Source organism: Tamandua tetradactyla, chromosome 10, assembly GCF_023851605.1.
Source record: "Tamandua tetradactyla isolate mTamTet1 chromosome 10, mTamTet1.pri, whole genome shotgun sequence".
NCBI lineage: Eukaryota > Metazoa > Chordata > Mammalia > Pilosa > Myrmecophagidae > Tamandua > Tamandua tetradactyla.
Genome location: NC_135336.1, coordinates 36,345,790 through 36,368,123, shown reverse-complemented (window position 1 = coordinate 36,368,123; position 22,334 = coordinate 36,345,790). Strand labels below are relative to the sequence as shown.

Here is a 22,334-nt window from a genome sequence, read left to right as displayed (position 1 = left end):
GGATTGCTTACCAGAACAAGGGACAGCAGTCAATCCACAGTACCAAGTGCCCAGCAAATCCACTGCTCCCCATGTCCAAGGGAATGGGGAGAAAAGCATACACCAGTCTGGATCAGGTGGAACCACTGAGCTCCTACACAAGTCCCCCAAGCACAAAGGCCATGACCCCTCTCCCATGGGCATGGCAGTCTGGTTCCCCAAGGGGAAATGAAATGGATTTTACTAGCAGCAAGGGCTTAGCTCAACCAAGCTCCAATTGCAGAATTAATTTTAAAAGTCTGACTACTGAAAACAGTCAACAGCACAGATAAATCTTGAATAAACTCTAAAGGAATTAGGTGTTTTTGCCCTGGCAGAGAGAGAGTAGGGCTGATAAAAAAAAAAAAAAAAAAAAGGCTTTTTCAGATGGACAGCACAAAACATTGAAAAAGGGCTGGACCCCAAGGAAAGATGGCACAGAGACTGGAGATTCATAGAGCCAGTACCAATTCAATTTCTTGATTGAAAAACCTGAGAAGCAGGGGTGCCAGCTCTGAAAAGGCTTTTTTTTTTTTTTAACTCCTTAAATACATAATTAGATATAATTGGAAGCACTCTCAGGCTTCAGCACTTCCCAAGGCAAGTGCAAAATTAAGCTTGTCTGAGAGACAAAGCAATAAGTCAGGTGAAAGAAGTTAATTCCATAAAGAATGCGTCTTCCCCAAGAAAAAGGGTATAGGACCCAGCTCTAGTGAAATCCCTCATTCAAGGAATTCAGACCCCAGAGATTGGAAAACAGAAGCAATTAAAGCCATTCTACTACCTTACCTCTGTCTCAACCATGCCCCCGGCAGGAAAAGTCTGCTGAAATTAAAGGCACTACATCACTTTAAGCTTGGGGGAAGCTGTGGGAAGACAAGTGCCACAAGCTGGGCTGGATAGGAAAAGCACAGAGTCTAGACACTTTTTTTCATAGGAATGTCTGACAACCAGCAGGTCTCACCTTCAGGGAAAACTGATGCTGGCTATTCTTTCTACCTGAGTTATAGGTCTGTCTGGACTTGGAAAATCTAACTATGGTCTGTAATATCTGAGAAGACCCTCCTTAAAAAAAAGGCTCCATATAGGCAGGGTGAGAAACAGAAAATCAAAACTCAAAAATTCTGATTAGTTAATCAAAACCTATGCTAGAGGTCTAGAATAAGTTGAACTGAAGGTTATAGAACAGATAGAGAACAAAACCATTCAGTAAGAAATATTCTAGGTAAAAGAGTGAAAACAACCTCCAGAATAATCTAATTAAGGAAATCAAATGCCTAGATGACAGCAAAAAAAAACAAGTTATATTAGGAAAATCAAAGATATGGCCCAGTCAAAGGAACAAACCAACACTTCAAATGAGATACAGGAGTTGGAACAACTAATTCAGAATGTTTGAGCAGACATAGAAACTCTCAGAATGACCATTATCAACAAAACAGAAAATGACAAGTGCTGGAGAGGATGCGGAGAAAGAGGCATACTTATCCACTGTTGGTGGGAATGTCAAATGGTGCAACCACTGTGGAAGGCAGTTTGGCGGTTCCCCAAAAAGCTGAATATAGAATTGCCATATGACCCAGCAATACCATTGCTGGGTATCTACTCAAAGGACTTAAGGGCAAAGACACAAATGGACATTTGCACACCAATGTTTATAGCAGCGTTATTTACAATTGCAAAGAGATGGAAACAGCCAAAATCTCCATCAACAGAAGAGTGGCTAAACAAACTGTGGTATATATACACTATGGAATTTATGCAGCTTTAAGACAGGATAAACTTATGAAGCATGTAATAACATGGATGGACCTAGAGAACATTATGCTGAGTGAGTCTAGCCAAAAACTAAAGGACAAATACTGTATGGTCCCACTGATGTGAACCGACATTCGAGAATAAACTTGGAATATGTCATTTGTAACAGAGTCCAGCAGGAGTTAGAAACAGGGTAAGATAATGGGTAATTGGAGCTGAAGGGATACAGACTGTGCAACAGGACTAGATACAAAAACTCAAAAATGGACAGCACAATAATACCTAATTGTAAAGTAATCATGTTAAAACACTGAATGAAGCTGCATCTGAACTATACTTTTTTTTTAACTATTATTTTTATTTTTATTTTTTTCTCTATATTAACATTCTATATCTTTTTCTGCTGTGTTGCTAGTTCTAAACCGATGCAAATGTACTAAGAAACAATGATCATGCATCTATGTGATGATGTTAAGAATTACTGATTGCATATGTAGAATGGTATGATTTCTAAATGTTGGGTTAATTTCTTTTTTTCCGTTAATTAATAAAAAAAATATATAAAGATATATAAAGTAGTTATATAAATACTTTATATAGATAAAGTATAATGAACAATAAAAAAAATCAAATCAACGAATTGAGAATATAAAGAAAACTATGGCGAACAAAAATAACTCAAAAGTTTGAAACCACAAATCACAGAACTCGTGGAAATGAAAGGCACAATAGAAGGGATGAATAAAAAACAATGGAAATCTACAACAATAGATTTGGAGAGGCAGAAAAAGGAATTAGTAAACTAGAGGACTATCTGAAATCTGACACACAAAAGAAAATATAGGGAAAAGAATGGAAAATTATGAGCAGGGTCTCAGGGAATTGAATAATAACATGATGCACATGAATATACATGTTGTGGGAGTCCCAGAAGGAGAAAAGAATGGAAAAGGAAGAGAAAGGATAACAGAGGAAATAATCACTTATGAAAGACATAAATTTACAGATCCAAGAAGTGCAGCATCCCTCAAATAGGAGAGATCTAAATAGCAATATTCCAAGACACTTACAAATCAGATTGTCAAATGTTAAAAACAAAGAGAGAATTTTGAAAGCAGCAAGAGAAAAGCAATCCTTCACATACAAGGGAAGCTCAATCAGACTATGTGTAGATTTCTTGGCAGAAACCATGGAGGCAAGAAGGCAATGGTATAATATATTTAAGATTCTAAGAGAGAAAAACTGCCAACCAAGAATTCTATCATCAGCAAAATTGTCTTTCAAAAATAAGAGAGAGATTAAAATATTTTCAGACTAACAAGCACTGTCAGAATTTGTGACTAAGATACCAGCTCTGCAACAAATACTAAAGGGAGCACTGCAGGCAGATAGAACAAGACAGGAGATAAAAGTGTGGAGAATAGTATAGAAATGAAGACCATCAGTAAAAGTAAAAAGAAAAAAAAAAGATATGACATATAAAATTCAAAAGACAAAGTGGTAGAAGAAGGTACTGCCTTTACAATAATAATATTAAATGTTAATGGATTAAACTTCCCAATCAAAAGACATAGAATGGAACATAGATTAAAATACAGGACCTATCTGTATGCTGTCTACAAGAGACTCATTTTAGACCCAAGAACAAAAATAGGTTGAAAGTGAAAGGTTGGGAAAAGATATTTCAAGCAAACAACATTCAAAAAAGAGCAGGAGTAACTATACAGATATCCAACAAATTAGACATTAAATGTAAAACAATTAAAAGAGACAAAGAAAAACATAATGTGTTAATAAAAGGAACAATTCAACAAGAGGACATAGCAATCATAAATATATGAGGCAAACATTGACAACACTGAAGGGAGAAGTAGACACCTCTACCATAATAGTTGGAAATTTCAATTATCCTCTCTCAACAATGAATGGAACATCTAGACAGAAGATCAGAAAGGAAACAAAGATTTTGAATTACATGATAAGTGAGCTAGACTTAACAAACATTTACAGAACATTACATCCCATGACAGCAGAATTTACATTTTTTCAAATACTCATGTCTCATTATCAAGGATATACCATATGCTGAGTCACAGGGCAAGTCTCAATTAATTTATAAAGATTGAAATTATGCAAAACACTTTCTTGGATTATAACGGAATGGAGTTGGAAATCAATAGTAGGCAGTGGACCAGAAAATTTACAAATATATGGAGGCTAAACATCACACTCTTAAACAACCAGTGGGTCAAGGAAGAAATTACGAGATAAATCAGTAAATATCTTGAGGCAAATGAAAATGATGACACAACATATAAAAATTTGGGGGATGCAGAAAATGCAGTATTGGGAAGGAAATTTATTGCCTTAAGTGTCTGTATTAAAAAAGAGGAAAAAGCAAAAATTGAGGAATTAACTGTTCACTTGGAAGAACTAGTGAAAGAACAGCAAACTAACCCCAAAGCTAGTAAAAGGAAAGAAACCACGAAGATTAGAACACAAATAAATGAAGTTGAGGACATGAAAGCAATTGAGAAAAAAAAATGGTTCTTTGAGAAAAACAAAACTGATGGACATGTAGCTAGGCTGACAAAGAAAAAAGAGAGGATGGAAATAAATAAGATCAGAGATGGAAGAGGGGACACTGTCACTGACTCCCACAGAAATATAGGAGATAATGACAGGATACAATAAGGATACAATACATAGTATATTAGTATATATAATAAACTAGATTATGTAGATGAAATGACAACTCCCTAGAAAGGCTAGAACAACCAACACTGACTCAAAAAGAAATAGATAACCTCAATAAACCAATCACAAGTATAGAAATTGAATCAATCATCAAGACACTTCCAAGAAAAAAGTCCAAGACCAGATAGATGGCTTACATGTGAATTCTACCAAACATTGATGAAAGAAATAGTACCTTTCTGCTCAAACTCTTAAAAAAAAATAAATAAGGAGGAGGGAAAACTACCTATTTCTAGAAGTCAACATCACCCTAATATCAAAGCCAGACAAAACACAACAATAAAAAAAAAATACAGACCAATCTCTTTAATGAATATAGATGCAAAAATCCTCACTAAAATACTTTCAAATCAAATCTATCAACACATTAAAAGAATTATACACATGACCAAGTGGAATTTATTCCAGGTATGTAAGGCTGGTTCAACACAATAAAATCAAATAACGTAATATGCCATATCAATAAGTCAAAATGAAAACACACATGATCTGCTCCGTTGATGCAGAAAAGGCATTTGACAAAGTTCGAAATCCTTTTTGATGAAGATACTTCAACGGATAGGAATAGAAGGGAACTTCCTCAACATAATAAAGAAAATATATGAAAAATACACAGCTAACATCATCCTCAATGGGAAAAGACTGTAAGCTTTCCCTCCAAGATCAGGAATAAGACAAGTATGCCCACTGTCACCATCGTTATTCAACATTGTACTGGAAGTTCTAGCCAGAGAATTTAGAAAGTTATCCAAATTGAAAGAAATAAAAAGAAGTAAAACTCTCACTGTGTGTGGATGACATGATACTATATGTCAAAAATCCCAAAAAGTCTACAGCAAAGCTACTAGAGCTAACAAATGATTACAGCAAAGTGGCAAGTACAAGTTCTAATACTCAAAAATCAGTAGAATACAGTAGTGATGAGCATTCTGAAGATGAACTAAAAAAAATTCCATTTATAAATAGCAACCAAAAGAATGAAATATTTAGGAATAAATTTAACTAAGGATACAAAACACCTGTACACAGGAAGCTAAAAAAATTACTAAAATAAATCATGGAATATTTAAATAAATGGAAGAGTATACAGTGTTCATGGATTGGAAGACTAAATATATTTAAGATGTCAATTCTACCCAAATTGATGCATGAATTCAATCCAATACCATTAAAATGACAGTAACTTACTTTGCAGTAATCGAAAAACCAATAGCCAAATTTATTTGGAATGTGCAGGGTGCCCTGAATAGCTAAAAATATCTTGAGAAAGAAAAATGAATTGGAAGGTCTCACACTACTTGACTTTAAAGCATATTACAAAGCTACAGTGGTCAAAACAGCATTGTACTGGCATAAAGATAGATATACTGACCAATGGAAACAAATTGAGAGTTCATAAATAGACCCTCTCATCTATATATGGTTGATCTTTGATAAGGCTATCAAGCCAAGCCACCTGGGGTAGACCAACCTCTTCAATAAGTGCTGTTTGGAGGAATGACTGAATATCCATATGCAAAAGAGTAAAAAAGGATCCATTTCTCATACTCTATACAAATATTAACTCAAAATGGATCAAATAGTGAGACATTAGAGCTAAGACAATAAAACTTTCAGAAGAAATATCTTATAAATCTGGTAATAGGAAATGGTTTCCTAGACCTTTCACACAAAGCACGAGCATTGAAAAAAGAAACAGATAAATGGGATTTCCTCAAAATTAAACACTTTTGTACATCAAAGAACTTTGTCAAGAATGCAAAAATTCAGCCTATGCAATGGGAAACAATATTTGGAAATCACATATGAGATAAGCGTTTAGTGTCCAGAATATATAAAAAAGATTCTTCAACCCCACAACAAAAAGACAACCTAATTGAAAAATGGGCAAAAGACATGAACAGACTTTTCATGTCTGAGAAGAACTTCTCAGAAGAGGAAATACAAATGGCTAAAATACAAATGGCTAAAAGGCACATGAAAAGATGTTCAACTTAACTGACTATTAGGGAAATGCAAATCAAAACCACAGTAAGATACATTCTCACACCACCTAGAATGGCTATTATCAAAACACACAAACAACAAACAAACAAGCAAACACAAAAAGCAAAAAAAACAGAAAAAAAGTACTGGAAAGAATGTGGAGAAAGAGGCATGCTTATCCACTGTTGGTGGGAATATAAAATGGTGCAACCAGTCTGGAAGGCAGTTGGCAGTTCCCCAGGAAGCTAAGTATAGAATTGCCACATGATTCAGCCACCCCATTACTAAGTATATATTCAGAGGAACTGGAGGCAAGGACACAAAAGGACATTTGCACACTGATGTTTTTAGCAGCATTATTTATGAATGCCAAAAGATGGAAACAGCCTAAATGTTCATCAATGGATGAGTGGCTAAATAAGCTGTGGTATATACCTATGACGGAATATTGCAGAACTGTAAGACAGAATAAAGTCATGAATCATGTGACAAAGAGGATATTATGCTGAGTGAGATTATCCAGAAACAAAGGGACAAATATTGTATGGCCTCACCAATATGAACTAACATTATTGAGTGAACTTTGAGAGTTGAAGTTAAGAACACAGTTTATAAGAGATAGAAATAAGGTAGGGATTGGGTAATTGGGGCTGAAGGAATACAGACTGTGCAACAGGACTGATCATAAAAATTCAGTAATGGATAGCGCAATACTACCTGATTGTAGCACAATAATATAAATATACTAAATGAGGGTGAATGTGACTATGATTGAGGAAGAAGGACTGAGGGCACATTTGAAACCAGAAGGAAAGATAGAATATAAAGACTGAGATGGTATAATTTTAGAATGTCTTGAGTGGACAATGATGTCGATTAAATGTTGAAATATAAAATGTTTTTGCATAACAGAGAATGAATGTGTGTCAATATTGCTAGGTGTTGAAAATGGATGGTCTACAGGAAAAAGTGCAATCAATGCAAGCTAGGGTCTATAGTAAACAATAATACTGCAATATGTGCCCACCAAATGTAACAAAGGCATTATGCCAAAGCAATGTCAACAGGTAGGGGGCATAGAGGAGGGATATGGACTCTTTGTGGACGAAAAGGAAATGTCTTCACATAAATTATGGTGTAAATGGCATGTCTAATTACTTAAGTTGGATTGTATGGTGTGCAAATAAAACTTTAAAAATGAACAAAGAGAAACACGTGCTAGCGAAAATGCAGAGAAAGAGCTGTACCTATTCACTGTCACTAGGTAAACTGAGAGGTACAGCCCCTTGGAGGACAATGTGGTGGTTCTATAGGAAGCTAGGGGTGGGGTACCAAATGACCCTGAAATGCCATTGCTCAGTACATACCTAGAGGAACTAAGTGTAGGGACATGAATGGACATTTGTCTACTGGTGATTATGGCGTCAGTGTTTGTGATTCACAATGGATGAAGGTGGTCTAAGGATAAAACGCTTTAGGGATAAAAGGGGAAACTGTGGTGTATACACACAAGGGACAACCACGCAGCCACAAGAAGGAATGAAGTCATAAGCCATGAAACTAGATGAATGAAACTTAAGGACTGTATGTTGAATGAAATGTCAAATATTATCATGCCTCACTCATATGGATTAACTATAATATACAAACTCAGTGAACTGAAGTCAAGAGCATGGGTTATCAGATTGGGGCCCATTGTAAAGAATCCTAGATATTAAGCTTTTACAGGAGCCACATATATTCAGGAGTTGTAACTGTTATTTCTAAATTCTGAGACACTGATCTATTTATATATAACCTGGTCATCCCAGACACTTTGGGTATTTAGGTGACACCTGAGACTCAGAGCTAGAGCTCTGAAGCTATGAAAATCAGTAGTACCCCATTCAGGAACTGTTTAAAAGTTGAAAAAGGGATCAGACTTTGACTAGGGATATGAATGAAGTTGATCTAGATAGTTATGGGGTAGATCAGAAGACTGGGTAAAGTATGAAATGGTTCATATTTTAAAATTTCAACTTCTGTGCAAGACCAAAAGGAGAGATGTTTATTTGGTGCCAAATGTATACTTTGGGTAGGAAAGTTACAAAATTTAATTACAAATTAAATTAACCTAATTTAATTTGTATGGTCAGTTTAGTTGAGCGCCATAAATACATGGCCTCTTGAATAGCACGTGAGATCTTCTTGGTTTGTCCAGGTTAGTGTGATGCCCCAATATATTCAAGAGTAATTTAAGCAAAGAATAAAAAATTATTTGCAAAGTCCCCTTGGGGGAATTAGCAGAATGGAGAAAATATTCAACTTTCCCATTTGGAGAATTTCTGATATTCTCGCAAGCAGTGGGGACAATCAAATCAATAGGCTGAGCCCCCAAACTTGGGGTTCACCCTTATGAAACTTATTCCTGCAAAGGATTCCTAAGCCTACTTAAAATTATGCCTAAGAGTCACGCCCAGAGAACCTATTTTATTGCTGAGATGTGGCCTCTCTCTTGAAGCCAACTTGGCATGTAAACTCACTTCCCTCCCCACCCTACATGGGACATGACTCCCAGGGACGTAAATCTCCCTGGCAACATGGGACAGAATTCCCAGGATGAGCCAGGACCTAGAATCATGGGACTGAGAAAGCCTTGACCAAAAGGGGGAAGAAAGAAATGAAACAAAGTAAAGTTTCTGTGTGAAAGATTTAAAATAGAGTTGAGAGGTTATCCATGAGGTTATTCTTATGTATTACATAGATATCCCTTTTTAATTTATGGTGCATCAGAGTGGCTAGAGGGAAGCACCCGAAATTGTTGAGCTGTATTACAGTAGTCTTGATTCTTAAAGACAATTGCATAATGATGTAGATTTTACAATGTGTGATTGTGAAAACCTTGTGTCTGATGCTCCTTTTATCCAGGGTATGGACAGATGAGTAAAAAATATGGATAAAAAAATAAATAAACAATAGGAGGATAAGGGGTAAAATAAATTGGGTAGATTGAAATACTAGTGGTCAATGACAGGGAGGGGTAAGGAGTATGGGATGTATGAGACTCTTCTTTTTCCTTTTTATTTCTTTTTTGGAGTGATGCAAATGTTCCAAAATTGATCATGGTGATGAACACACAACTATGTGGTCTATTGTGAGCCATCGACCATACACTATGTATGGACCCTATGTGTGTGAAGATTTTTCAATTAAAAAATAAAGAGAAGGAGGAGTTATAACACAGGATATAGGAGTTAACAAATAACAGTTAACTGCTGAATCACTATATTGATTCTTGTGGCTTCCAGCGTTTCAGGGCAGCTGAAAGCAAAAACTGTAAGCTGCAACAAATTCTAAAATCTGTTCTGTAAAAACTTCTTGAAGGGTACTTTGAAAATTATTGCTTTTTGTTTCTTTATAAATATGTTATATTTCATAATTAAATAATTAAAAGTATTTTAAAATGATGTTACTTTAATATAAGTATCTTCCTTTGGGAGATTCTTCATTTTCGCAGGAGCTTCTAGGCAGATGGCAGCAGAATATCCAGTGCCACACTGTAACTAAAGTGACATACAGTTAACAAGATAATAAAAGTTTCTCTTTTTACATTGCATTAAATGTCTCAGACCTTTTAAATGTGTAATCATCAAAAGTTCATCAAATTATTTTTCTGTGAAGAATAAGACTTATCTTTCCCGTGAATTTTGAACATGTGCTGACAGGTGCACAAGCAAATAGAAAAACATTTCTTAGGGGAAAGCAGAGCCTTTCAGTTGTCTAATAGTTCACTTTGAAAACTATATTTCTTGTGTTATTATTGATATTTACTGTGAGCTGAACACCCTTTACATAATAACATTTCATTGACACTGCATGAATACAGGGTTTAAGGGACAATTTGGATTTATCAGCATGGTTATTCAAGTCCATTCTGTGTCACATCTGTAGGTAGGACACTGGGTTATGAAATGAGGGAAATCCTTACTAGCAGCAGGGCTAGTGTACAGTGCTCAGAATGCATGATGTAAAAGCAGAACATGCTTTTACATGTTATCATGTTACACTGAATAAGCTAGAATAGAGGGAAGTAAGATCTGAGTGTCATGGAAGTTGAAATGGGAGATAAGAGAATAAGCACAAGGCATTGACTTCAAAGGAGAAGTTAGTAGTTGTGGTGGCTTGAAGCTAAATGCCCCAGAAAAACATGTCCTTAAATTTAATCCTTTCCTGTGGTTGTGGCTTAATGTAAATAATATTTCTTCAAGATGTTACTTCAGTTATGGTGTGGCCCAAATGAATAAGGTTGGGTGTTAATTCAGATTACTGGAGTCCTTCATAAACAGAGTGGAAGTGAGACAGGAAAGAGGGAGGAAGCAGCAACAAGCGGAAAGACAACAGAACCCAGAAGCAAAGGGAGAAACTAGGAGAGGCCACCATGTGCCTTGCCATGTGACAAGCTAAGGACCAAGAACCACCAGCGGCCAGCCCTAGAACATTCATCTCCATGAAGAAAGAATTGCCTTCAAAATGTCTGGATGTGATCTTCTCCCAGCTTAAAAACCAGGCACCAATAGATTCCCATTGTTTAAGCCAACCCATTGCATGGAGGAAACCAAACAATAGTTGAGACAACTTTTAACGATTACAATCTTGATGCATTCCCCACTATGGTTGGACACTGTTTCTGAGAAAGACAAACCAATACTCCAGTAAAGAAGCAATATGAGTTGATTGGAAAGAAGTACATGCCTGAATGGAAGAGAGGCAAATCTGGTCAGTTTACTATGAACAGACATACTTACTATGATCAGACATTTAAGTTTATAAGAAACTTGTGTAATTCAAGACTTGGAGGTTTTTGTTTTGTTTTCTATTTTTGGTCATGTGAACTAAAGTGAATTATTTATTCACTTAGAGTCAATTCAAAAGCTATCAAAATATTACACATTAGCCTGATTTGGTTTACCAGGAGTCGGTGCTAATCTCCATCCTTTTTTTATGTTTTTTAAATGAATCACTTGCTGTTCTAGTTTGCTAGCTGCCAGAATGCATCACACTAGAAATGGATTGGCTTTTAATAAAAGGGGATTTATTTTGTTAGTTCTTCAGAGGAAAGGCAGCTAACTTTCCACTGAGGTTCTTTCTTACATGGAAGGCACAGGATGGTCTCTGCTGGTCTTCTCTCTGGGTCCCTGGGTTCCAACAACTTTCCCCGGGGTGACTTCTTTCTGCATCTCCCAAGGCCTGGGCTGAGCTGCGAGTGCTGAGATGAGGAATGCCGAGCTGCTTAGGCTGTACTACATTGCAGTCTCTCATTTAAGCACCAGCCAATTAAGTCAAATGTCCTTCATTGCAGCAGGCATGCCTCCTAGCTGACTGCAGATGTAAATCAGCAACAGATGAGGTTCACGTACCATTGGCTCATGTCCACAGCAACAAAACTAGGTACGCTCACCTGGCCAAGTTGACAACTGAATCTAACTACCACACTTGCCTTTACCCATAAACTAGCAGGTGTAAAGTAGGATAATCTAGTGGGACATTAATTTGCATATAGTTCACTTTATTTTCCTCTCCTCCAATATAAGCAGATAGCCAGACTTATGTATTCATGGACTCAGATAATTTCACAATAGAGAAGGAGGTTCCTGAAGAAAATTGCCCTTTTTGTGTTCAGTATATGCCAAACCATACTGAGACAATGGATACAGGGTAAAAAGGGAGAGAATGCCTAGAAATCAGGAGGAAACATGGGACAACAGGTCCTGCCATTCATGGGCATCTGTGACCTACTTGGTGATCTTGCAGTGAGGATAAGGCAGTGCCGCAAGTGGATGGAAGTTGATGTACCTGGGGGAGGAGGCTGGGCTCTGGACAAAGGGCACAGCAATCATAATGCAATGGAGAATGAAGGTCTTCCCCATTTCTCAGAAGTCACATAATCTTTCCAGTTTTTGAGGCCACCCTGTTAAAAGGAAGGGACCTGAAAATGACTAGCATACAATTTCCTTCCAGAGGGTGAAACTGTAAACAAGGCAGAGAGATTTGCAGGAAGTTTTTAGTTGATTTAAATAGAATTTAAAAATCTTTTTCTTTTGTCTTACACTCTAGGGTTTTGCAGATTAATATTTATGCATGATGTGCACTGGATTATAATGCCTTACATGCCAAGTCAGCAGGGGTAAGTGACTTACACCTTCAAGTCCTACACATAGTATTATTCTTATTTAGATGAAGTTGTTTTCAAATGCATGTGCATATAATAATTTTTAATATATTTATAAACCTGTAGAACTTTAGAGAAAAAATCCACATGAGAGACAATTTAAGTCAACCTCAAATCCATAATATGACTTCTAAGATCACACAGGCCCAGAGATGGATTGGAGCCAGAGCTCAATTCTCATGGCATCCCATCCTTTCCCTGCCCTGCTTTTCTACATTGTAGTCAGAGAGCACCCAAACCAGTCTGTCCTCACTTCAAAGAATGATAAATTGAGAAGAGGAAGCCACTGCCTCACTTAGGACAAATTAGTCTGACTACTGCTGCTGCATTTCAGAAAAATAATATGTTTTCAGTAGGCTGTTCACTGAATGGTATCATTGTCCACAGTAAACCCCTGAGGGTTTAAGATCTATGATTTTGATTTGTCATCTAACCCAACTTTCATCAATACATGTGTGAGTCCTGGGGTGAGGAATTCTGCTGAGTTAAAAAAAAAAAAGGATTGTGTTTTTTTCACTAACATCCCTGTAAGAAAAGCATTGGAGCACAAGTCGGTCTTATTTCTGGGCCCATGTAACGAAATGATAGCACAAGTCTGGGAGAAAGGGTACATCAGTGAGTTGGAATAGTGTGCTGGGTGGAGAGAATATGGTACATATTAGCATTTGAGACATTCAGCATTTTAGCAAAGGTAAGTGGAGGTAAAAATGGAAAGTGGGGACTGGCCCTTGCTAAGGACCCCAGATGTCTCTGGAAGGTCACTTTTCCTTTAATGGTGGTGGAGTCTCCCACAGGTGAAAACCACTTCGTAGAGAGCAGCATTTTCATCTCCATTCATAAAAGTAGTGAGAAGTGATAGGCCTTATATGAGGACAGGCAGATTTAATGTGAACATGAGCAACTCTTGGGACTTCCAGAAATAACTGAGGGTGAGAGATGGGGTGTGCAACTTTTGGGGAGCTATAATTCCAGCAATTTCTCCAATGCAGTGCTAGAACCATAGAATAGGACTACAAAATGGTTGGGTCATGTGGCCTAATTTTTGTTGTGGGTAAACGGGTTAGACCAGGGCAAACATTTGGTATTTGCCATATTTATTCAGTTGACATTGTTTCATTGTTTTCTCCCTCCTCTCTTTCTCTAACTCATTTTTTCCAAAGTTCAGTCTGAACGACAACTCTGCCAACTGTTTTGGAAAGTCTGACCCTTGAGCTGATCTTCATTGTCGATGCTGGTCTGTATCACCCAATTTTAATTTCTCCTATGCTACCTCATGTTTTTAGTTATCTTTTCATAAGTACATGGTTCAACCCTACCTAGACTATAACCCTATGTTTTTCATTTCTGGATAACCATCAAAAAACTCAATAAGTCAACCTAAACCTTGTAAAGATTCAATATATGTTTATTGATAGACTTATTAACCTAAATTTGAGTTAGACATCCTATATAAAGACAAAACAAAACCAAAAAACTCTATAAAGTAGTTATTTTTCCCTTGTGGATTAACGACTATAAATGGAAAAATTCTAGTCATTTGCAGTTTAACTTGTGAATTAAAAGTCTTTCTGCTGCCTTAAGATTCTCTCCATTTAGAAGGGATTTGTTGCAATAACAATAGCCACTGGGAGCAGATGACAAGAGGTTTCTTGCTTGTTTGTTTTGTTTTTAAGTGCTCCTAATTACCTCCTAATTAAAAGCATCAGTGGTTAAGAAACAGTGATGTTATGCAGATAAGCTACAGAATATAAAGGCAATATTTCAAATGCTGACTTAAAATTTTAAAATTTAAAAAACAAGACTGGAACTTGAAAAGCAGTTAAAATACCATAATTCACATTTTGTTTAAAATTTGAACTTACAAAAAAGTAAATTAAGTTTAATTATTTCCTTTTTGAAAGGACTCCCCTGTGAGCTCTTTTTAATGAGCTTCCCTGGCACAATTAAAGTCTGAATCAACAATCAAAATCCTCTCCAAAATAATAATAAAAAACCCAAATCGCCTCTACTGCCTTGATGTCTTAGCAGAATATTGAGGATTGCTCCTCATCCAGCCCCTGCCTACCCTCCTGCCTCAGTGTTCTTTGTCCCCCCCCAACATTGTACCTGATGCTCTTGCCTAAATGAACTAATGGTAATTCCTGGAAGGTGCCTTGTGCTTTCAGGCACTGGCCTTTGCATTTGCTTTCCCCCCTATCTACAACACTCTCTCTCCCTATCTCCATGGAGAGGTCTCACTCCTTCAACCAGAGCAGAATGGTTGTCCCTCTGTTCCTCTGACCAAAGTATTTCTCCCACAAGTCTTGGCCTATCTGGTTCACTCTAATTCCTTCCATCTCAACTCAAACATCATCCCCACAGGGAGGCTTTCTCTAACCACCTTGTCAAAAGTGAAGGGCTTCCCCAGTTTAACTCCTTATCTCACTGCTAGTTAGTTCCTCTGTGGTAATACACTTTCCATTTCTTTACATGTTTATTCCTTGGGTTACCCCCAGAAATGTTCATTCTGTGAGGGTAGAGAGCTTTCTTGTCTTGCTCACCTTTCTATATTCCTAAATTCTCACTCACTTCTGGTCATGATTCTGCCCTTAATAATAATAACAAAAGGTCTTGAAATGTTCATAAAAAGCAGCAATCTGGTGTCAAAATAAGTAACAGGAGAGGTTTGAGGAGTTCTGGCACTTGAGAAACTAAAGGAATGCTGTCAACAGAGACTTTGCTTCTGGCTCTACTATTGAGGTAGTGGTGAGATTAGAGTGTATGACTCAGTTTAGATGAGTTTTTTGAGACTATTAAACTTTAAAGTGCTATGATTCCATGATGTATCTACTCTGCTTTGGATTCTAATGATTAAATTGTGCTAATTTCCGTAAAATATTCAATATCCTGTACTTAATTTTTTTGCTTTCTTTTTTTTTTTTCAGCATTAGCAGTCTGACCTAGTCAAGTCACTTAACTTCTCTGTGTTTCAATTTCTTCACCTTATGACACGAGAGGGTAGGATGAGAGATTTCCAAGTTCTTGCTTTCTTTTTTTCTTTTTTACTTGTTAGGTCTAAAAACTGTATGAGGAAAGACACAGAAGAACTAACAGCCCATAGACCTATCTTTAAAATGAAAGATTGAATCATAGATTTTATTTTTCAGATAAAGCTTTAAAATGATAGTGGAGGTAGAGGAAGCTCAAGTGCTAGAGGAATAGGGGTGTTACTAGAATTTTAGGATTTTCTACTACCCGAGTCATTGGTACTTTAGAATCCCATTTTCCCCTTTCCACTCAAATTTTCCAAATATGGGTGTCCTGTTTCTCTTTGTTTTCAAGTGTCAACCTTTGGGAGCTGATGATCTACTCTGACTAGCACATGACTGTGGGAGCATCTGCCTCTGTATTTACTAAGGAGATCCATCAATAGAAAACCAAGAGCACCATCTGCCAAAAGGGCTGCTGGCAGATTGCACCAAGTTTGACATATCTGAATGTGCACCACACTAAATTACTGTCTTCAAGGAACTAGCCCTATTTTGAGTAAATGTAGTTGTCATAACAAATCAAAAGCAGATTGAAATTGAAAGTAAATTCAGTACTTGAAAGCAGATTCAATACAATGATAATTTGAATGCTCAATATCATCTGCTTGCTTAATCACAAATGGCAAACACAGCAAATATATAATAGCAGAGTCAGGCATGCAAAACACATTTAAAGGTGGAAGATGTAAGAGTCTCTAAGCCTTTAACAAGAGGTCTTGCAAGCTCGTTCCAATGTGATATAAGCAGAAGGCAGAAGGCACTGGTCTGGTCACAGTGCAGTAGGAGGGAGGCAGCAAAATTCGTGACACAGCATGAGCTTTGGAGTCTGGAGTCAGAGTGAAAGAGTGCCAGCCTGCCTCTAGCTCACCAAAGTGGCATCTACAATAGATTTTTCTAGGAAGTGCCTCTCTGTATGGCATCAAACCAGTCCATATCATATCCTTACCCAATGCCTAATTGCCATTTGTCAAAAAACATGTTTTGGGCCCACCCTCTCCTCCAGAGGTGGTGCCTACATCACTGCCCCAGCCATCGTGGTTTAGGTTCCAGAGGCTGGAGCACTGGCCCATTCCCAGGAGCTCCCACCACCTTTGGTTCCTGGTGCCCAGCTGCAGCCAGCCAGTGCCCCTTCTCAGCTCAGCCCAGCGGTGCCCCCAGCATGCCCCTCCCTCTGATGACAGCTGAGATCCAGACCCAGCTGCTGACCCACAAGTCCGTCTTACTGTAGCATGTTGAGGAGTCCTAGAAGATGGTGAACTTGGTGATGATCGTGACCAAAGAGGAGGGTGTCATCAGCATCTCAGAGGACAAGACAGTTTGTGTATGGTTAAATATTGGTTAAGCATATATCATGTAATGCCTTATCCTTTTTCATACATGCCTTTTAACCCGGAAACAAGAAGACTGTCCATAAGTCTAGAAAATGGTATAACCTTGGAGTTTCTTTTCTTAGAAGAATACCACAAGGTGACGCCTGTGAAACACTATCAGGTGTAACAGAGCAGAGTGACGATGATCCTGTTTGTCCTGGAACTGGAGTGGGTGCTGAGTACAGGACAGTACAAGCAATTTGCCTGTTACTGTTCCAAAGTGGACAGCACCTGGCAGGTCTTTACACCAATGCTGTGGCTTCTGGCCTGCAACTTGATGTTGAAACCCTGAACATGTTTATGGCAAGCTGCTCAGGCAAAGTAACAATCCTCAAACTGGAGCAAGACAAATGCACCCATGACCTACAGCCACCTGTAAACCCTCCACACCTAGGCCTGATGAGGGGACTACTCTCTGTTGGAACCCCATCCAGTGAGTGTTGTCCTCAGGCAGTTCAGACCACTCTGTCATCATGTGAGCCATCAGTGGGAGAAAAGAAAGAGCCTTTGAGCTCCAAGGACACAATGACAAATTCCAGGCCCTATCAGCTCATTTCATGCAGTGGGAATGGTGGAATTGTGGTCTGGAATATGGATATGGAGAGGCAAGAGACCCCTGAAGAGATGGACAGTGATTTCTGTCAAAAGTGTGGTCTGCCTTCCTTCTGGAATTTCAAGCAGTTGTGGGATAGCAAGAAAACTGGCCTCCGACTACCCCACCTGCAAGTGCACGGCAAGTGCAGCTCCAAGCACTCCTTCATCCTGCTGAAGGACTTTGAATTTGAAGTGAAGGTCTGTGACAGCTGCCACAAGGAGGTCACAGGTGGAGAAGTGCACCCCCAGCTCCCTTTCACGATGGTAAACATGAAATGCACTTTGATGGCATCCAGAGGGTGGTTACTGACTCCCAGAACTGAAAAGGTTATTAAGTTGGGGATATGACCCCAGTGGTGTCTTGATGACACTCTCAGAAATCAGAAGAGGGTATGTACAAAAGAAATGGTTATCTCATCCAAATCATTATTGAAGATGTAAAGCAGATATGTGAGAAGACAGAAACTAAAGAATGTTGATGAATTTGTATATCATCTACACATAAAATAATGAACTAGAGAACGAACATTTGCAAGAAGAATCAACTTGTTCATGCACTATAAAGAAGGTATTTTTTGACAATGGTTTATACAATAGTCTGGCTGTGCTATGCTGTGGGTGTTTAATTTTATTAGTTTTTAACACTTCATTTTACTTTTTGCTTTTTGGGTTGGAGAAATGAGGGAGGTATCTGTTCAAGGTATTTGGAGTTATTATAAAGTAGCTCCAATGTTTTCTTCACTTCAAAAAACAAACAAGTTTTTCTCAGTTTGTTTGCATTCTAATTGTGGTCAATGTTTATCGTGTTTTGAGGATTCAAGATCATCAATATCATTTTAATACATGACAACCTAACCTGAAATAAGGGTAGGGCTGATTTGAGCAAATCTTCTTGAATTCAAAATAATCAAACTGATAATTAGAACAAAAATAGTTAAAATTTGTTGAGTATGTTGTTAAGAGTTGCCTAGGTCTGTATCCCAGCTCTGCCACTTATTATCTAACTTTTGGAAGATTATTCAAACTCTCTAGACCCATTGCCTCATCTGCAAACCTGTTCCAAAGTATTTTTCATCCATTTTTGTTTTAAAAATCTCTCCCTAATGAGACTATCATCCTGCTTGAACAAGAACTCAACTTTGGGTGGGATGTACTTGGAGAAATGAAGATAGAGGAATGCAAACATCTAACAATAATTCAGCCAGTTTAACCTTGGTGATAACTGATGCAACAAGGTTACTTCCTAAGACGAAGGGGCCTGGTGAAAATTAGAAACTAATCTATAGCCCGTTATCCAAGTAAACATGACCCTATCACCAATTATTTTCTCAAAGAATTTTATAAATGTCAGAATGTCTGGCTCTTGAAAATAAGATTTATAAATTTTAGACACATATGAGAACTCTGAAACTAGTTGATGGATTATGTGAATCATCAAATTGAAGAACTGACGGTGGAGACAGGTGAAATGGGAGGGAGAAGTAATGAGTTTTCAATCTCATTACTCTCATTTGTGAAACAACATAAGCATGCTGCCAAGTGTTAAAGTATCTTTTTGCTAATTATTTCAAGGTCCTTTCCTAAAGTTGTCAATTGATACTGAAATTTTAAAGGACGAAATAAACCAATGCAATGTATCATCACTTTTACATCATGTCTTTGAATTATCTGCTTTGGGGCACTATTAGTTCTGACTCTCCAAGCTTCACCAGGAATGACATGAAAGTCTAAATTACAATGAAAAATTGGTATTTTTAAGAATTTTTAAACATTGTGAGGACTTTGTGTTCCATTTCATGTAATTTCTTCTATGAATGGACTCTTTTGGTTTGGTTTGGTTTGATTTGAATTACTCTCTCCTGGTTTAGTTTGGATAGATTGTTTTTGTTTTTCTTTTGGTTAATTTTGGTCATTAGGCCTTAGTTATTAAGTCTATTAGTAAAAGTGAATTGCCATCCAGCGTTTCCAATGCTTACATGTACTCTGAGAACCTACTATCATATTAGATTAATGCTAAATAAAAGAAAGACAAAACTCTTTGCTTGCTATATTTTTTAAATAGGGCTTGACAGAAATAAATAAGTCCTCTTTCAATTTTAAATTACATTTTATTTTTAAAGAGAGAATACTTCAGTGTTTAAATAGTGGAATTTTGCAAGATTTTTTTGAATTAGGTGTTATTCTTCCTGATTCTAAACAAAAACACTCTATCTACATCAGCCATTACCTGGAAGTATCATCATCATCAACATGTCAGCAACTAACATTTTTTTAGTAATTACTATGCACCTGGCATGCGTTTAGTATGTGGGAAGTATTAATTGATTTAATACAGAAAACTTATGCAGTAGGTACCATCATTTACAGAAATTAAATTATTTGCCCAAATTGCTATAATTGTTAACTGGTGAAAATAAATAGATTAAATTTGATATATATACAGAGTGGACAAGCTTCTCCATAATCTAATTTAAGAACATTTCTATCACCATAAAAAGAAACCTGGTGCCCAATTACAGTCATTCCTCATTTCTACTTTCCAGCCAGGCAACCACTTAGCTACTTTCTGTCTCCATGGATTTGCCTTTTCTGAACATTGCATATAAATGCAATCATATCATATGCAACTTTTTATGAGTATCTTTTCACTATTTTCAAGGTGCATACATGTTTGAGACTGTCCTGTAAATTGGTTTTGAAAACTAAGTGCAAAACAGCCACCTTTAACTACAATGCTGTCTTTTGAGTGAAAAACAGCATCTTACTAAAACACTAACCTAATGCTCTTTGAAAGTACCCTGTAAATCAGTTTTGAGAACTGAGTGCAATATTACGACCATTAACTATAATCCCTTGAACTTAGATTCATTTGACCTTGGTATTAGTCTTAGGTCCTAAGTAAGTTGTACACACTTTTCTACTGAATATGTCTGTTAAAGTGAGCACTCTCAAAACTAAAATTAATACATTTAATATACTTTTTATTGCTTGTGCTTGCTCTCTCTCTTTTCTCTTCTTTTCTTGTTTTCTCATTTTTTTGCATAAAAAGGGCCATTAAATTTGCCAGTGTAATCTCAACAAAATATTTGCATTATAAGTCAATTTAATGTATTTCCAGTTATATCACTCTATCTTTAGAAAAGACATTCAAACAGGTAACATATTTTGAAGGATTTTTTTATCTCTATTGTTTAATTCAACAGATTAAAGATTTAAGTGATTAAAATGAGCATCAAATCTATAAATTCAAATTCCCTTTTAGCATTTTAACCATCCTTGAATACCTTCAACATTTAGCCAAAGAATTCAGCAAAGTGATTATATTATTATGAGTCAAATCACCTGTAAGCAAATTAACAATGAAGTAAATTACATTCACATGCTGTGTAGATTTCAATATAAATCTTACCATAATTGTATTAAATTTATATTCTTGGTTAAATTAACAAATGTATCCCTGTGACAATTACCAGAAAAATTATGAGGGAAAAAAAGAGAGATTCAATTTCTAAGCAAAAGGAACTTATTTAAAATGTTTTGGAAGATAGTTACATATAGAAACATAGCATGGTTGATTGTTAATAAATGAAAGCCAATTGTTTTAAATAGCTAGTCCTAGAAAATGCTAATTACAGTTGAGCTCAATTTGAGCTTAGATTTGAATTAAAAATTCTTTATTCTTTTTATTTCCTTTTCTAGAGTGATGCAGATGTTCAAAAAATGATCCTGGTGCTGAATTCACAACTAGGTGATCCTACTGTGAGCCATTGATTCTACACCATGCATGGGATGTTTGTACGTTAAGGATGTTTGTATGTTATGATTTATCAATAAAAATATTAAAAAATAAAAAGTAAGTAAAATAAGCTAACAATTTAACCCCTACCGCCCCCAAAAAAACTTAACTTCTAATAGGGAATGGTAATAGGAGAGGAGTTATAAGAGTTACATAGCCTCATTTCTGATAGCTGTTGGGAAATGACCTGAAGAATTCCATACTATCCCCAATCTAGTCTCTTGATGACCTAAATGAAAAAATAACTTAGTAATAGAATTATAATTTAATTATAAGAAAAATCAATTTAAATAGCATAAGCTCATAAGTCATCACACAAATCATCTAAATTACAAAAAAAACAATAACTCAGACTGGCCCTGGACTGTCATTGGAAGTAGAGTCCCCCATTTAGCCCGTATGTTTCTGAAAATGTGGTCTATAAATTATCTGCATCATAATATCCTGAAAGGCTTAATAAAAAATACAGATTCCCAGGACTATACAGGCTACCAAATTAATATAATTATGGTAGAAAAAGAAAAATAAATAACTATGGTAGAGCCTAGAATCTGTATTTTGGTAAGTAATGTTAAGTAAAATAAAAAGTCTGCCTGCCTTGGGCATTGTCAATAGGACCTTTTTCTGAGAAAGAATTTTCTAGAAGACAAAACAATTGACCTGCAAGGACTTTACAGGAAATGGAATAATAAAATGCATTCTACAGAATTTCAGATAAACAACTCCTGGTGATAAATCAGCTTTTAGTCTAGGAGAAATAGCTCATCAGATTGGACACAACATACTAATCAATTGTATATGTTCTCCCCATTTTGTAA

At 36.6% G+C, this 22,334-nt stretch overlaps 1 long non-coding RNA gene and 1 pseudogene across 3 annotated transcripts in view; both read left to right on the top strand.

Annotated features, from left to right (window-relative positions):
* Positions 1 to 16,283, top strand: part of LOC143647868 (uncharacterized) — a 58,440-nt gene extending 42,157 nt beyond the window's left edge. Inside the window, exons 3-5 of one of the 2 annotated variants that reach the window (XR_013158222.1) lie at positions 12,613 to 12,682; positions 13,893 to 13,961; positions 16,049 to 16,283. This is a non-coding gene — a long non-coding RNA (uncharacterized LOC143647868). Of the gene's footprint in view, positions 1 to 12,612; positions 12,683 to 13,887; positions 13,962 to 16,048 lie in introns of both variants that reach the window. The other variant, XR_013158221.1, reaches the window with a different exon arrangement.
* A 647-nt stretch (positions 16,284 to 16,930) lies between these two features.
* Positions 16,931 to 21,526, top strand: LOC143647867 (WD repeat and FYVE domain-containing protein 2 pseudogene; annotated as a pseudogene). Its single transcript, XR_013158220.1, has 2 exons — positions 16,931 to 18,288; positions 21,420 to 21,526. The product of XR_013158220.1 is annotated as a WD repeat and FYVE domain-containing protein 2 pseudogene (transcript).
* Positions 21,527 to 22,334: the final 808 nt, after the last annotated feature.